The sequence below is a fragment of the Parambassis ranga genome, chromosome 13 (genome assembly GCF_900634625.1).
Source record: "Parambassis ranga chromosome 13, fParRan2.1, whole genome shotgun sequence".
In the NCBI taxonomy this organism is placed as follows: Eukaryota; Metazoa; Chordata; class Actinopteri; family Ambassidae; genus Parambassis; species Parambassis ranga.
This window is the reverse complement of record NC_041033.1, coordinates 15359394-15373994: the sequence shown is the minus strand read 5'-3', so window position 1 is coordinate 15373994 and position 14601 is coordinate 15359394. Positions and strand designations below refer to the sequence as shown.

Sequence of the window (14601 nt, the reverse complement as noted above, 5' to 3'; positions counted from 1 at the left end):
TGTCAGTTGAACACGCCCATTTAACAAGCTTAAACCACGGCATGGTTGACATTATGAAAACAGACTAAACACCTAACTGAGATAAATGTATGTCCATAGTGTGTCAATTCCAATTGGAAACCCTTTAATCTTAAAGAGTAACTAAGGGAAATAATAAGAAGCATTGGTCTATGACACACATGAGATATCAAACAGAAACATGTAGGCCACATACAGAGTAACAATCACATAATTGTGTCAAAATGTTGTTGTGAATCATCTTTGAGATAATATTGGCTCCACTTAATACTTTTGGGAGAGTCTGGACAAGTTTTCAAGAAATGATCAGCCAAACTCTTGTAAAGCCTCATTGTAGGTCATAGCTTACTAAACATCAAACATCCTAATATGATATTAATGCAAAGCAAATGGCAAGTGATGAATCATTCAAGTTAAGATAGCTGAGTGCCAATATACATAATAAATTCGCTGTTTTCTTCGCGTGTGGTTACATTTTCTTACTAGTTTTTTTACAGAAACTTGCAATGATTGATTTAGAAGCTCTTAAAGGAGCCATTTGTCTGTACTGTGGTCTAATATATTGTCCAGGGAGCAGATACTGCAGTGCAAGATGGACAGAAGAGACAGCCAGCATTTTGTTTTAAACCAAGATCATGTAGCTTCGAGCAACTTGTTTGGTGGTGGTTCTTGGCTCCATGGATAGGGTGTTAACTTTATTCGGTATTTCTGTAAGGCTACAGATACGTAGAGAAACTAGGTATAACATCATACATCAGCTTTATACTATGTTGATGTTGATTAATTCACTCTGGTTGAATTATAGAGGAGAATATTAGGGGCTGAACTAATATTTAATTTAAAGAGCTTTTTTCATGTATTATTTTCTCTGTGGTGGGTTCCTGATATGCATGGGTTAATGTTAATTTCTAATATCTAACTCATCATTAATAAAACAAAGAACCCAAAACAGCTAACAATAAAGAACGCAACATATTAAAATCTGGCATTATCGTGTGAAACATAGTGTGAAGTATATTACCGCTCTCGTGTTATTAGCACGAGGCGTCATTTCAGTAATAGTGACACTTTGATCATTTTGTGCAGCCGTAATAAAGAAAGACAGGTCTTATATAAATGGAGGTCGTACAACTAGCCCTGCCCTGTCGAGCTTTAACCTGTGGATGCAAATTGGCTTCATGAAAACCAAGTGATTTCATGGTTCACTGACTGCTACATAAGCATATGGTCTGCAGTCTCTGGGAAAATGTATTATAGAGGAGAGGGGAATCTCACGGTAATCCTTGACTGTTCATTTTTATAATCTTTCAGTTATATTTAATGCACTTCTCTGCTGCAGCATCACAGTTTGCAACATTAGACGCTTTGCAATCATTAAAAAAAAAAAAAACCCAGGGGAATTCAAGCCACACAGCTACATTATACCATCAGCATTTACAGTATGTGGAAAAGACATGGTCTTCTGTTCACAAATTCAAGCATGAACATTACAAGGGCTTAGTACGACAAGTATTAGCATATCCTGTTACATACAAGCCTCTAAGAAGGGGTATGAGAAAGTAATGGAGCTGCTGCATTTAGCTGTTGGAAATTTAATCAAAATAATAAAAGATCATCACCTTTACTGCATTATCATCATAGTAGAGATCAATATTTGTGAAGGATTGTGAGTCAACAAATTGTAGTGAGATAAAAACAAACGAAAAAAACAGCTAAAGCTTTTACATTTTTACCATCCTCTTTCCCCCAGTAAAGTGGGAGGGCAACACCATTTTACAGAGCCCCCAAGCTGGAGCGTAATTTGCTAAATGAATGTGACAACTTGTCTGTAAACAAGAGCTGGGACTAACTATGAATCATGCTAGCTCGCCAGATATTTTTTCCTTATTTACCATCTGCAAATAATGTCAGAGTTGTGCCCGAGCACTGTCACAGCTGTCACTTTGACAGGTTGTGGAGGAGGTGGTGGTGGTGGTGGTGGAGCAGCAGTCACCAACAAAACAGGTTAAAAAAAAATGAGTGCTCTTCATTTTCTTCCCCTCATGAAAACATCCCAATTCTCTCCCCAGGCTGTAAACACTTAGGCTTCTGTAATTTGTGTTTCGTTCTTGAATTTATTGCCAACTGTAACAGGATTTGTCTGTCAAGACAAGAGTCAGGATGAAGAGAGCAAACAGGAGAGGAGAGATTTGATAAGATCATTTCCAATATGTCAAAGGAGGAATGGGGGGGGGAGCTTATCTGATTTTCTCAGCTTGGGTCTTATTTCACTGCTGCTGAATCACAAAAAATCTCAATTTCATTTATCTTATTGGTCTCTTCATAAGACTAATTAAATTAATTTAAGCAGCAGTCTAAGAATATTGTGCAGGATCACATTTGATGCCGAGGTTGAGTTGTGTTTATATTCCACGCTGTGGATTAGTTTCCCTGTAGTCATGTATAACATAGTGCCACATTGTTTATTTCATCACACTGACTTGATTTATGAGAACTTCCCGTCTGAGCCTGTCCTATTCGTCTCCTCCTTCTGATGGGACATCCACATCCACACAGCCAAACAGAAAGCTAAAAATCTTCAGGTCATCTGGATTCAATTCACCTCACCTGTTGGTGCTTCTCTTTGGTACAAACTGAATCTCAAGTATAAGACAGGCTGAGGTGAGCTTTGTGTGGTGGCTCACAGAATGAGCTGTTGTAGCACTTGAGAGACCATCAACTGTGGCCTAACATTGCAACTGGGCTGAACTGATATATATTTTTTTGCTTTAAAATTGTCTGCTGCACAAGTTTGAACATGGGAAACTTTGAATTATTTTTCGTTTTCGCCTTTTTTCAGTCTGTGCTGCTGTTACTTTCAGACGCTGCATGGTTCTGGATAAAAAAAAAAAAAGGATCGTTTGCATGAAAAAGCACTTCGCCATGGAGACATGTCACACACACACACCATCTAAAATATAATTTGTTCCCTGAAATGGAGTAACATTTATGCCATCAGCACGGTGATGACTACAACATCATTGCTTCCATTTCCAAAAAAGCTAAAAGGATCCTACGACACATCAGGCTGTGTAAGTAGCCTCTTTCACACAGAGACTGAGACTTACCAACATATGAAATCTGAGGTTCTCATGTCTGTTTGACTCGGTTTGCCAGTCCAGGACCTTTTCTTTGGAAATGTTTATTCACCAATCAGTTTTGGTAACAGTTTTGGTGAGAGCTGAATTACTTTGTCCTGTTAAATTTCAAGATAAAGGTGGTTGATTTCTCAACTCTAGGTAAGTTAAATACTACCTGACTTGCGTGGCTTCCTACAAATACATGGGTACATATTGTACAATTGAGCAAGTTGTTTAATAAATAAATCACATAAAACTCAAGATAAAAAAAAAACTTCTGTGAAGTATCACTGAATGTCTTGGAAGTGGTAAAAGGCTCCCAGGATCCTGAAAACAAACACAAACCTTGAAACCACCAGCCTCCAAACATCAACTATTCATCATGGCTGACTCTACTTAAAAGCAGAATACCGATAACACCTCAGTGCCTTGTGTGGTCTTGACACAATCACAGAAAACTTTAGCTGGGGGACATCTTTCATTGCTGCAATCTTAAATTCTGTGTTACCCTATCCGGTGATAGAGAAACTGAGCATTTTCCTTTGAACACGATCACCTCTTCTCTCTGTTTAACTGTTGAATTCATCTCGTGCAAAATCCATGCTTTCACCAGCCCCTCATGCATGCTGCACATTAGCCCTGCCTTATTTTATATTCTATGGTCTTGGGTCTGTTTATCTCTGTATGTATTATTGATGTTTTTGGGAGATAATGTGACAACAAGGTCTCAGAGATTCATCCAGCTCAGATGATCACTGTTTTTCCAGGTTCTTCAGTGACTCCTCGTGGCGCATTTTACATCTGTAAACATATGTACACTGCTGGCATGGCTGAGTTGGCCATCTATAATGGATATGGAGTTGTGCGCTGGTGGAACAAGTCACCTCTAGTGAGATACTGGGAGTCCATAAAATGTTAAAACGGGCCTCTCCAAATATGCTCTGCATTCCCATGAATAATATCCAGATCTTAAAGTATGAAAAAGTCAATCGCTCTCTGCCTGGTTTTCAGAGAGTTTAGAGTGTCTCTTAGATGTATGTCAGATATTTCAATGTTTGGTGTGTGGCAGTCAGGCAGTACATATTAACCTGGACTAGATCTTCAAAACTTTAACATGTGCAGTATGACATAGAGTTACAGAAATAAACCTGCTTTCTGTGAATAATAAGAGAGGTTTAAGTTGTGCTTTAAGGCATGCCACAGCTCACAGATGGCGTTCCTTGCCCTTGTTGCTGTTTGTGAATGTGATTGCTCTGTTTGAATCCTTTTTGATCTCTGTGAGGCAGTTGAGACCACAGACCAGGTCATCCTGCCTGAAAGCCTCCAAAAAGGGGTTTATGTCGCAGTTTTCCGACCTTCAAACGGGTCTGACCATAACTTGCTGATGGATCGTTTCCTGCATCATCCCGACTCTGTTTCATATTTGGCGTTTCTCATAGGATTGAATGTAGCCAGAGAGCCATTAATCAGAATTCAAAAATGTTTGCAATATGGCTCCAACTGTAATTGAATTATTTAGAGGAAATGTTCCATCAATACATAATGCAAGCCAGTACCAAATGTTCAGTATGCCTTGGACCAAGATAAATCTATTAAACTACTACCTTGGCACTGTTCTCTATTTTTCCACTGCACTCTCGGGCACACTTATCTCTGCATGGTAACAGTACTGGATGATACAACATGCAAACAGCAACACTCACTATCCAGTCTTTCAAATCCATCGAACATGTGCTCAAAACTAAAGAAAAAAGAAAAAAGTAACATTGAGTCTGCAAAGATATCATTAAGACTACATTTTCTGTCCAATTATACCTGCAGACTCCCTTAATGATTGGCTTTCAGGCGAGTCAATGGTAATGAATCTGAAATATGCTGAATTCCTCCCACTCAGCTCTATTAATCTCATTCAACAAAAAAAAAATCTGTTGGAGTTTTCGAAGATCAAAATGTTGGAACTCATCCTGCCTCTTCCCATCATCTTCTCACTGTGAGAATGTTATTCAGGCTTTTATTTCAAATCATTTTCACCCTAACAGCACTGGCTGGAAATCCTCAGCCAGGGTCATATTAAATCTCATTTGGCAATTTTAAAGACGAAAATGTCTTATTTTTTCTTAACTCTTTCTTTAAAGGGTCTATTAACTGACTATAAAATTATATAATTGTAAGAAAAAAACTACTTTTGTAAAAATGTAGTCATCAGCCCCCAGACATGCTTTGACCATATCAATGAGCCATGCTGGTTATGAGCTCTCAATAAGTTTACACTCAACTTAATAACTAATTAATCATCACTCCACTTATTATTCTTGTGGTTCCCTTTTTATGATAAAAAGATTGGTTATTAAATCAATATTATAAATGATTTCTTGCACATTTTCTTTTCAGTAGACTACTGAGCGGTGCATTACAGTATGACATTATGATAACCTTGCCATTGAGCAGCGAAGTTGTTCAGAATCTGCAGAATCCATTACATCCTGAAACGAATTCTGGCCACATATTCTGCCTGTGTCCTACTATTTCAATGACAGAACGTTATTATACACCCTCAGTTAAGCTGTTGCATTTTAAAGCTAAAATCAAACTGCACTTAAATCCTTAAGGCAGAGAGTCACATCTCATAAGTGGTACAGTTAACAACTCATAGAGCATACTGCAAGACATTCAAAGATACACAGGAGGCACAAATTTCCACATACCGTATGTTCGGGTGTACTGATGATCAACAAAGTAAACGCTGACGACCGCACCTAGGCTTTTGAATACCGCTGAGCAGTGTGTGACCATGTGAGACAGAGGGAAGTGATCGCCCCCTGTCTACTGGTTCAGTAGTCAGAAAGTAATGTCTCGGAGTGATGATGGGTAAAATATGTGCATGGTGCACTGAACTCTCTGATGCCCGTCACCTGCTGTAACACTATACATGATTAATTGAAGTTAACGTGTCTGGTTCTTGAAGCTTAAGTTTGCTGTGCATATCTGATGAAAGGTCAGCGCACTCCAATTTATTTGCCAAAAGGAGAGGACATGGGGGAAGAAGCAGTGGCTGGGAATTTAATCAAGAGAGTCACCCTGATGTTGAAACCTGGGTCTGCTCTGTAAGCACAGCAGCCGGCTTCACCATCACACGCACATCTGAGTATGGGCAACAGTGCATGACTAATGATCAATGGCTGTGACAAGAAATCTCCACTCATAACACGGAGACAGGTTTTGCTGACAAATATTTAGTTAGGAAAGACAATGTTGACTGAGGCCAATTTAATTTCACCGTATTTAAAAAAAAACACCTTTCAGCTTTGAAATGATATTATTCAGCTCAAAGGAGTGTTAAAAAGGCATCTATTCCTCATTTTGGATTCAGTAGTAAGGGTACTGCAGCCAGACAGAATCAAAGTGGGAAAGTGATTAGAGGAGTTATTGATCCATTTATTTGGCCGATCGTCCCTGTTAAAAGAAAGTGGACTTCACCTCAATTTGTGCCTGGGAGTCTCCTGATGACTGCCTGCATTTAGAGAACTATTAAATCGACAAGCAACGTTAAAGAACTATTCCCCAGTCGGCTGTCTGTGTTTTGATCCGTATAAAGAGTCAGATGCTGTAACCGTTAGGTAAAGATGTGAATAAATACATGACTAATACTGCAACATACATACTGTATTACTCTTATCTGTAACATTTAGTGTCGCCAGCTGTTCTTCCATGTGTCACATGGCATGCATTGCATTTCAAAATGTATTTTTATTTTTATATCATTTTATATTGTAAGAAAACTAAAAGTTTACAAACTGTACAATTGTTCACTTTTATTTATATTAGGTTTTAATCCTTAACAATGTCACCTACAGCACAAAACATAAAAACTGTGACTGGGCTGCAATCGTTTGGCTTTTTCTTTTTATTATCCTGCTCTGATCAGGCTTGGCTGAAGCTGGAGGGAATGATGGAGTCGTTTTGTTTTCTGCTCTAATCTAGTGATTACAGCTCCCAAAAGTCCCAGGTTTATTAAGCCTTTATTGTTGAAACTATTAGGTGTATTGCTGTGGACTGGCCTGTAGTAGTAAATTCTGGACTTATGACAGAGAGATCACAGTGCCCTTTGAACACTGACCTTTCCCCTTCAAACAGCCAACTTAATGAATAACATACAGAGACATCAAAACAAAACAAAATCAACACTGCCAGCTGGAAATATACCGTTTCTGTCTGTCTGATCCTTTGTTGATGCATCCATCCATCCACCCACTTCCATCTCCCTACACAGACATTGTCGCTCTATAACAACAGCCCCCCCCCTCCCTGGCTCCCTTTATAATTACGGCAGCCTCTGGAGGGATTTGTAGCTTGAACGTAAACATATGTCTTTTCGAGACACTTGCTGAGACAACTGATGCTGTCTTTCTTCTATAGAGGACAGTCTGGCTGGATTACATGCATGCTTTGTTTCCCATTTGTGCGTGTGAAGACAATCTGTATTCAACATGGGAACAGCGGCCACCATTAATAAAAACTGAGAGATAATTACTGAATGGAGATTCAATGAAAAAAAGGGGTTATATCAGAGTGAAATAAACACAATTTGGTTTTGCACTAATCTTTCTAAGTCTTAAATATGTTGGAAGTGTCACAGTCGGCAGAGACAGCTCGACAATATACATACAAATCATTGCTGTATGCGATTTTCCAGTGTCATGAACACATTGGCAAAAATGGAGTGAGCCTTCAAAATGTATGGACAGCCAGTTGTTGAGATGTGAGCATTAAAACCTAAAGAACTGCTTCACAAAGAGCGCATTCAACCATCGTCCCTTTTCCTGGCAGTCACTACAGCAATCCTCACATCAGCATGAATGAAGGAACAGCAGTAAAGAAAAATGACATGCTGTGCAGTCTGAAGGGAGATGTCCTTCATGGGCTGCACTACAGCAAATGGTGTTATTATCTATGACCACTGTGTTCTGTTATTCATCTCTCACCTCTTTTCTTTACGTGCTTGCACTGTGTTGAAGAAGAAGTCATGTTATAAGCTTGTTATTTACATATATCCTATAATAATCCTCTGTGTTTTTCCCCCTTTACATTCAATTTTGATATTTAACAGTATTTACGAAGTGGAGCTTGGCGGCACACACAAGTACAGGCAGGAGTGTAATGAATAAATCAAGCACTAGAGTGACAGCTGAGTCCTGCTCAGAAATCACACATATTTTGCTGCTACTTAAAAAAAACAAACAGATCTGTGAGAAATACAGCTGAAGAACACGTCCAGTCAGATGTAAGTGAGCGGCTGTAAATAGCGGCCATTGGGGAGCATGTGAATAATTTATATCTCCCCTTGTTGTGCCGCACAAACGGGGAGGTTTATTTCAAACAAAGGGAACATGATGTTAGTTATGAATTTCTGTTACGCTTTGTCTCTCCGTGTCATGTTTGCACTCATCATCTTCATTCTATTTATTTTATTTGATCTATCAATCCACTGACAGGCACTTGTAATCTTGTAATGCAGCTCAACATGCTTCCTCATAAAAAAAGAAAAAAAAAAGAAAATGCGCTCGTAATCTGCTAATTCTCATCTCCTCGCTGCAGCCTGGGACGTCCCACTACGTCAGTCTCCAGAGATGACAGGTCTCGCTGACACAATTCCCTGGAGGAAGTCGCAGCATGAAGCGTTAAACATGGCACTATTTTCAGACGTCACAGAGAGAGGCTGTCTGCCTTTTGCTCACCAATACTGCACCAACACATACAAGCTCATTTATTAGCTTTTCTGCACTGAATCACCTTTTTTAGAGAAACCAAAAAAAAAAAACACACACACAATATGATTTCTGCATTTCTGTTGCCACACCTTCCACTGAATATGGCAACATATTATATTTCTCTGCAGTTTTGAACTGAACCTCAGAGCTCAGGGTCAATGGTTGCAGGCTCAGATTACTATATGACTTGTCCTTGTTGGACAGTAAAGGGAATTACTGTAAGAACCACAGATAGTTCCTATTAACAGCACTATGCAAACAATAACCTTGTGCTGTTGTTATTGATGATGTTTTGACTGTCATGTCAGTCACAGAAACATCATTCTGAAGTGTTTTGTGATATTAACGTTAACTATCAACCTGCCATGACAGTGGGTGATAATTAGCTTTTAGGCAGTCTCACACATTCCAATGTTAATTACTGACTTCACAGATAAATGCATGTGTTAAGTTAAGTTGTGCCAATGATGGTCTTCTTACAATATCCAAGCTTCACTGCTACTCTTCTGGCATCTCACCCTTCGCTTGGCTGCCCAGTTACAGAACATTTCCCTTACTGGCACACTAGTCTACACGAGTCTAGTCCTGTATTCTTTGTTTGTCCTTTACGGTTGAACTATGTGACAAATATATAAACTCGATCATTTCTCACAACAGCTGAAAGATGCACTGCTTTAGCAGACATGGGAAAGGTCAGCAGAAATAATAAACATCCCCACAATTTATGTGCTAATTGGTTGCCATTTAGGGCACCAAATTCCCGATCGTGTAAAAAAAAAAACACACATGCAAATGCTTACTCAGCATTTCCACTAAGTTCACAAACTCCTCATTTATCTTTGGCTGGTCGCTTGATGCAGATGCTGCAGGTCAGCCTTGATTAGCTTAAATCTTTCGTATCTTAACAATTTCCTTGCCCAGCTGGCTCACAATGCTACAGCACGTGGGCATTGTGTCACACAATGCTACAACAGAGAAACAACAAACTCTCTCTTCTCTCCAATGTTTTACTTATATTTTATGAGCATTCCCTGGCTACATATGCCTACCCTTCAATTGTTTGTTGTTCTCTGTGTAACTTGTCTGTGAATGTAAATGTGGATGGGATGTAGTCCTATAATAGACTGGTCCAATGTCAGCTGGGAAAGTTTACAGCTCCTTCATGACCTTTTTACAGGATCAAGTGAAAACAGCCAATGGATAATTCTGTATTGAGGAACATCCTCACCGGCCAGACATTCATAAAGTATATAGTTGCTACAGTAAATACTTTAGTAAGCCCGCTGTGGAAAACCACTAGTCAATAAATCAAAATACTCATCAAAATTTCATCAGTTAGCCTGACATATACCAGAAGATGCCAAACAGCCAGAGTAATATGCATATGCAAATTTGACCTTGCTGCATATTTTCAGCAGTATTATCAAAGGTTATGCGGCTCTTTAGCAGAAACCTACTGTTTTTGTAAGTGACCATTATTGGATTGTAAAACAGCACTGCGTGTGTGTGTGTTTTTTTAAAGTAGTTTTTTTGCAGGTAGGTCATTTCAAGGATCCTTGAGAACTTGCAACAGTGCTCTGGATATTGGCAGTCTTAGTGTCTATTTATGTAACACAAAACTAACTCCATGATGCTGGTATCAAGGCTGTGTGGGAGGCTATATAGCATCTGAAGCAGGACTCCTGGTTCTTGTTATTGCTGAAGAGATTTCTGTAGGATTGTTTATGTTTTCTCTTTTATCAAGCTGTCTTATTGCACAATGACTCTTCAGTGAAATGATAGTATTGCACGAGAAATAGGAATCTAAACGCGCCTGATAATATTTGCACGGCAATGTAGAAAAACAGATGCTTTTGTAAGATCATATGCAAATATAAGTAGCTCTGCATTTATTGTAAACTTCAAAGGAATAGCTCTAGATTTTCTGCTTAGAAGTATGCTTGTTGCATTAAACCATCATGGTGTGTGAGCCTCGGCACGTTGTCGGAGATGTTTCTAAATGTGGAGGCACCGCCCTGATAGAAGAAACTAAAACTGAGCAAACAGACAACAGTTTCAGGGGAACCAGTTTAGGTCAGTTTTCAAGTCACAGCTGGAATGTTTATGTTGCCGTCACTTGTCACAACAATCAGGCTGAAAGAGGCTACACATCCTCTGACAGTATGGGCACACAAGAAAGCTTCTCTTTGTTATGTAAATATATGTGGATTTCCTATAAAAAAGTGTATATAATAACACCAGAAATAACAAATGTATGCAAATATAATAATACATTTATGGTAATGTAACTGTTTTTTTACTGTTTATTTAAACTGAAGAGACGGAGATTCACACTTCACTATAGTTAAAAAAAATAAATAAATAAAGACCCAAGAGGATTACAACCCATCTGCTGCTAGTCTTCGGGATCTGTGTCCAATTTGCTGCTGTGTACGATAGCGAGTCTTGCTGCAATAAACATGTGGGCAGCGAACGAGAACGGGAATGTTTGCTCACCTCTCCATCATAATCTATTGTTCATCAAAGAGATCTATTTTCTGCCCCCTTTGTACCTTTTCAGTGGACTGCAAACTCTGACAAAGTGCCTGAGTCCTTGTTCTCTAATGATGATATATGGGAGTTTTCCTGAGGATGTTGTCAGATCAGGGGATGTGCTATGGGTGTAAACCTGAGGGGGGCTGTGGGGTGATGCATGAAAAGGTAGATTTATAAAAAAAAAAAAAAAAAAAAATCTTCTGTAATTCATTAAGATCATCTTGTGATGGAGTGCTGCTCTTCAAAATGTCAGGGAAAACAAGTGAAGCTGTTCAATTGATCCTAATGTTGACTATTAACCCTTATTTTTTTAATGTCTTTATCTATAATTGAGTGGGTCATGAATTAAGCCATTACCAGAAGAAGAAAGATCAAAGCAGTTCAATAAGATATCAGAGTAAAAATCAGTGCACCTTCAGAAGCTGTAGTTCAGCTGATATTGATACTAAATGACACTTGTGTGCAATAAACAGAAAATGTGGTGTAATGCCATTCAGTGAATTTGCCACAAACCGAGTTTTGGTGCATTTTCAGACATCTACACTGCTGTGGTAATGAAGATTAATTCACAAATTTTCCGATGGATTCCATTGTGTGTGAAATCTAGCTGTTGTTCAAATTGCATTGCTTTGACACAGTATGTTTTGCAACAGCCATTTCTCAAACTGACACAGAATAAAGAAGGGTTGCGGCCTCCTCCTGTTTAATTATAGCGCCTTGAGAAAAGCAGCAGATGCCAACAAAAGACATCAAAACAGCTATTTGCATGAAGAGAGTCTAATTCCAAATGAGTCGAAAAATCTATATTTTGACGAGCTGGTATTTTTTTTTGCCATGCTGGAATGCGCTCTTGTTGGAGGTGAAGTGGTTTTAATCCAAGAGAAACTGGACTCATGTCCGCTGGTTCTACTTCTTCTATATATTGCATGAGGAAAACATGCTGCAGGTGCTGAGATCTTACAGTTGAATCAAGTCTAATAAAGTAATACTCTCCATTTCAAAAATAAAAGCTGCATTGCTGGTTATAATCAATCATTAATAAAATAGCATGCTCAGGGCTGGTTAATTATATTAAGCATTATGGTAATGATTTTATTCTTTATAGAAAACACTGGGTATTTTCATAACCTGAGGTAACGCTTATGAAGCCTTTGTCAAACTTAAGGGAAGGAAAACTGTTAAATAAGCACTTTAACTGCCTCCCAGAGTATCAGCACTAATTAAAATCTGTGATATTTATTTATTTACTTGTTTATTTTGCAACCTATTGCATTTTAGTGTCAGTGAGCAGTCAACACGGCACCAGCCATTAGATAAACCTGGTTTGTTTTGACTGTTTTGACTGACTACGTCGACAAAAGAACCAACAAATGTGTTTGTTGTTGAAGAATGTAATCAGTGTGTCGAGTTTTTTTCTGCAAATTAAAAGAAAAAGAAAAAAAATTCTATATCACATTTTCTCACATTATCTTCATCTTCACATTACTTACAGCTGGTAGCACCCTGTCACTGTGTTTGCAAATGGTTTTTCTTTCTTATTCGAAACAACAAAGCACTTTTGCACCAACAAGGACAAGTGACGCCATCAAAATACATGAACCAGACCAACAACAATAATGAATTGTTGTTGAGTCTCGTGTCCAGCTCTGCTCTGTGCAGCGTGCACAGTAAAAACTAATGAAAGTATTGTCACCTTCATCTCACGTGTAATAAGATGTCAAAGGTGTTAAATTCATTTCCTGCATTTGGTTCGCAGCCAAAAGACCAAAAATCACTTCCAAAAAATAATAATAGTAATAAAAAAACAAATCTTACAACCACATCATCAACTTCTGATTTACACCACATCTGGCCTCACTGCTGATTCAAATGTATTCTCATTTTATGAGCATAAGAACCTCCCCATCTCCTTTCATGTATTTTTAGGCACATTATGAAGCTAATACAATGGTCTTCTCTTTAAAAGCTTGTATTATGAATTAATAACTTTCCATTTCTACCCAATTGCTAAATTAGCAGATAGCGGCTCCTTTGTGCAACGCTTAAACCAGACACTCCCCATGCAGAGAGGCCTCCTGCAGGACTGCTAGTTCAAAGGAAGAAAAATCAATGTCCTCTCACAGTGCCACATTATGTAAGGCCTGGCTACCTGAAAACGATCAGACTCAGTATCTGCACTGTGAGCAGCTGCGCGTGTTACTATGATATTATTCTGTATTTTTTTGTCTGTGCCTTTACTTATTAATGTTTTTTTGTAATCTTCTATTGCTGCAGTGCTAAATGCATGGATTTGTTTACCTGCTTTATAGTACTTGATGTACTAAATTAAGTATAGATATTTTTTTCACAAATTGTTATTGCAGTGTTGTGACTTTTCTTATCTGAGTACTTTATCCAGCACTTGTTACAACTGGAACTGGAAAAAAAACACTACTTACAATGTTTGTGAGCACAGATAAGATAGCTCTGCTTACTACAAATATAAACCTGCCAGGTGTTTACAGTAAAACATGAAAACTAATATACTATTATCAAGTTATATAACTTCTTTTGTGCTCGTATCATAACTTTTGTTTCAGGGAAGGTTGACACACCATTACCACTGTAGTAGCTTTTCTGACATTGATGAAGCTGTTAGTAAAGAGCCGGAGTCAAATCTATCATTTCCATTACAGACTCTGGCCAAATGGAGCAAGAGAGACATTTTTGTGGGATGTCAAAATAGAGAAAATGAAAACAATAGGAGAATAAAATCCAAAGAAAAGTCACAGTAAGCTTTTTTTTTTGCATAAAGGCATTTCTGAAAACTTGTCATTAAGAATATCCAGCTGTTCCATTTTCTGAGAGGTGATAGCGTGTTCTCATAAGACTTTTAACAAAAGGAACACACACGAGGCAGCGGCTCATGCTGAGTTTATGTCATATGAGAGTACAGCAACTAAAGAGCAGCCTTTATCTATCTACAACCAGAAACATGAGCACAAACTTGGGTTTGTCAACCCATAACAGACATTCACCTACCAAAGACCCCGCTTAATGTTTGGTACATGTTTCATCTCAGTTATAAATATTTAACAGTTTAATCTTTATTTACAGTGTGAAGCAAATTCCCATGAATATCTATAACCACAAATTCACACGTTTATCAAACCATCTATTGT

At 38.3% G+C, this 14601-nt stretch overlaps 1 protein-coding gene across 2 annotated transcripts in view; it reads right to left on the bottom strand.

The window, feature by feature from the left end:
* Positions 1 to 14601, bottom strand: part of lrfn1 (leucine rich repeat and fibronectin type III domain containing 1) — a 94656-nt gene that overhangs the window by 28394 nt on the left and 51661 nt on the right. The gene's annotated exons all lie outside the window — the stretch shown is intronic.